This window comes from Meriones unguiculatus, chromosome 2 (genome assembly GCF_030254825.1).
Source record: "Meriones unguiculatus strain TT.TT164.6M chromosome 2, Bangor_MerUng_6.1, whole genome shotgun sequence".
NCBI lineage: Eukaryota > Metazoa > Chordata > Mammalia > Rodentia > Muridae > Meriones > Meriones unguiculatus.
Genome location: NC_083350.1, coordinates 19,098,799 through 19,102,832, shown reverse-complemented (window position 1 = coordinate 19,102,832; position 4,034 = coordinate 19,098,799).

Genomic DNA, 4,034 nt, shown 5'->3' with positions numbered 1-4,034 from the left:
TTTTAGCCTGGCCACATAACTTAAAGGTAAGAGTGTGCCGAAGATGTCACCATCCCAAAGATGTCCCAGCAATTCCATCTATCCTCTTTCATTTATTTCCTTTGTGACTTGTTCTTGATCACTCTGACTTTGCCTGGCTCTGAATTACTGCAGTAGGCTGCCACTCTGCTTTTGGCTATGGGCATGAATTGTTCTTAATCTGACATACCTGCAAAATCCTTCTCCAAGTGCATTGTCTTTGACTAGTCCCGCTAGTTTTTTCACTGCCAATAACTTTGGCTTGAATCTAACCTGTAGTTCACTGGCTAAAGGAAACCATAACATGTGAATATGTAATAGAAATGTATAGAGGTTAAGACTCTTACATTTAAAAAGTAACCTTTGGCTTTCACTAGTTTTAGAGTCAAAGAAAATTTCAAAGAGCACACAAAGATTCTCCCTTACACCCTTCATTCTATGTTAATTTCCCTTGACATTATCATCTCACATAACTATTATACATTTGTCATATCTAAGAAACCAAATTGTATATTATTATTTATGCTCTACGCTTTTTTTTCCATTAAGGTCCTTTCTCTTCCAGGATCAATTTCTGGATGACACGTTGCCTTAAGTTTTGTCACGTTAGTCTACCTTTGGCAGTTTCTGAATCCTTCATTGTTTTTCCTTTTTAAAATATTTTATAGTGTACATGTAGAAAAATGCAAATAGATCCATATTTATCACCCTGCACAAAACTAAAGTCCAAGTGGATCAAAGACCTCAAAATAAAACCAAATACACCAAATCTGATAAGAGAAAAAGTGGGAAGAACCTTGAACTCGTTGGCATAGGAGACAAGTTCCTCAACAGAACACCAACAGCACAGGCTCTAAGAGCAACAATCAATATATGGGACCTCATGAAACTGAAAAGCTTCTGTAAAGCAAAGGACACTGTCATCAGGAAAAAAACAACAGCCTACAGATTGGAAAAGGATCTTTACCAACCCTATATCTGATAGAGGGCTGATAGCCAGAATATATAAAGAGCTAAAGAAGTTGAAAGCAACAAATCAAGTAATCTAATTAAAAAATGGGGTACAGAGCTAAACAGAATTCACTGTTGAGGAATATCGAATGGCAGAGAAACACTTAAAGAACACTCAATGTCCTTAGTCATCAGGGAAATACAAATCAAAATGACCCTGAGATTTCACCTTACACCCATCAGAATGGCTAAGATCAAAAACTCAAGTGACAACAATGCTGGAGAGGATGTGGAGCAAGGGGAACCCTCCTCCACTGCTGGTGGGAATATAAACTTGCACAACCACTTTGGAAATCAATCTGGTGCTTTCTCAGAAAATTAGTAATAATGCCACTTGAAGACCCAGCTATACAACTCCTAGGCATATATCCAAAATATGCTCAGCAAGGACATTTGCTCAACCATGTTCCTAGCAGCTTTATTTATAATAGCCAGAACCTGGAAACAACCCAGATATCCCTCAACAGAGGAATGGATACAGAAATTGTGGTACATTTACACAATGGAATACTACTTAGCAATTAAAAACAAGGAAATCATGAAATCTGCAGGCAAATGGTGGGATCTAGAAAAGATCATCCTGAGTGAGGTATCCCAGAAGCAAACAGACACACAGAGTGTATACTCACTTATAAGTAGATATTAGGCATGTTATATGGGATAATCATACTAAAATCTGTACACCTAAAGAAGTTAAGCAAGAAGGGGGTCCCTGAGTAAGATGATCAATCCTCACTCAGAAAGACAAACGGGATGGACATTGGAAGAAGGAGAAAACAGGTAACAGGACAGGAGCCTACCACAGAGGGCCGTTGAAAGACTCTACCCAGCAAAGTATCAAAGCCTATGCTGAGTTTCATAGCCAAACTTTGGACAGAGTGCAGGGAATCTTATAAAAGAAGGAGGAGATAGAAAAACCTGCAGAGGACAGGAGCTCCACAAGGAGAGCAACAGAACCAAAAAATTTTGGCCCAGGGGTCTTTTCTGAGACTGATACTCCAACCAAGGACCATGCATGGAGATAACCTATAACCCCTGCACAGATGTAGTCTATGGCAGCTCAGTGTCCAAGTTGGTTCCCTAATAATGGAAACAGGGACTGTCTCTGACATGATCTCAGTGGCTGGCTCTTTGATCACTTCCCCCTGAGTGGGGAACAGCCTTACCAGGCCACAGAGGAAGACAATGCAATCCAGTCCTGATGAGACCTTATAGGCTAGGGTCAAATAGAAGGAGAGGAGGACCTCCCCTATCAGTGGACTGGGAAGGGACATGGGAGGAGAAGAGGGAGAGATGGTGCGGTTGGGAGGGGATGAGGGAGGAAGCTACAGCTGGGATACAAAGTGAATAAATTGTAATTAATAATTTTAAAAAAAACCTGCCTTAGAAACAGACCAGATTCATAGTCTTGCTCCTGAGTCCCGAGTATGGCCCTGACTGCTCAGTCTTTGTTCAGTGTTCAATAAAGTTCCATCAGTCTGAAAAAAACAATTTTTGATTCTTTTAAAATCTCATATAATGTAATTTTATCATATTCACTCCTCACTCCTCCCAGATCTTCTCCAAGCCCTACATTGCCAACTTCATGGCCTCTCTTTTCTTTTAATAACCCATTTATCCTGAGTGTCGTGCAGACACTGGAGGATGGCCAAAGTACCAGAGGCCATACCCTCGAAGGAAACTGATACTCCCTCCCCTAGAAGCTAGCTGTTACCCATAACTCCTTAGTTACAGATGCAAGCACAGTCTTAATATTTTTTTTTAAATGCAGCACCAACCAACTATTTTGCAATGATTTTCAATGTGCATTCCCTTAATATAGTTGACTCTGAGCCGTACTGGACTTGAGTTGCTTTTTTAATGTCCCAAGAATAAAGTATCCCTTCTTATCACAGCAAAATAAAGGATAGGTGTGTGGAATCCCCAAGGCATCATCAACTACTAATCAAGGTTAAGGTAGAGGTTCCCACGTTGCTCAGCATCAAATCACCTTTCTTTCCTGTCTTTGAAAGTATGATGCATATTTTTCAGAGGCAGGATAATTTATATTTGTTAAGAAGGATCAAGCAGACAGCTAAAAACAAAACGCAAAGAAAGTATTGCCCTGAAGCTGAGGAAATAAAGCTGTTTTCAGATGCACCAGGAAGTAAACTAAGAAAATTGGCAAGGTCAAATGGAAATGGAGATAACGCTGACAAGAGCAGTTTTGATGGTGTGATAGAATGAAGCCAAGCCAAAATGCAATGTATGGGGTTAATTATTATGACGATGAAGTTAGGATGCAAATTACCTACACGGAAGACCCTGGTGAGAGAGTGAGTCGCAGAGCCAAAGATTTGCCTGTTTCTTTTGTTTGTCTTAGTTGTTTAATGGGAATGAAGAAAATGTATTTTCTTTGAAAAGAGACATTTGAGTAGAGAGAAAGAGGAGTAGAGAATAAAATTTTGATAATGTTACTGATACAGGAAGTGCATATGCATTATGTACCAGCATCTACCATAAAGTGAGGTTAGTCTATAATCTGTTATTGCTGATATGTTTGTCAGAATGGCAGCAGAGTTAGTGAGAAACTAGCAGCTCAGGAAATTTCTGTCCCTCATTTGTGTTGCACTCACACTCTGCTCACCCCATCTCTCTTGTGCACTCTCAAGCACACTGGGTCTCTCTCTCTCTCTCTCTCTCTCTCTCTCTCTCTCTCTCTCTCTCTCTCTTCCATTCCCCTCCCCTCCCCTATTTCCTCCCAGTTCTCTCTTTCTCCTTCTGGCTCTGCCTCTGGCTCTTGCTCTCACTCTTCCTCTCCAATCATTTCTTCAATAAGTTCAAATCTCAGCAAAATTCTTTCCAATTTTCAAGGTAAATCTAGATGTGTTTTTAGTTCCATTCCGTACGCCTCACACTGAGGGGTAGTGTCTCTGTCAGGACAGCCTGTTGGAGTCTGATTGAAACTTGCAAGGAGTGTTTGGTTCATAGAGTACAAGTTACTCATTCTGGCAAATGGGAAGGAA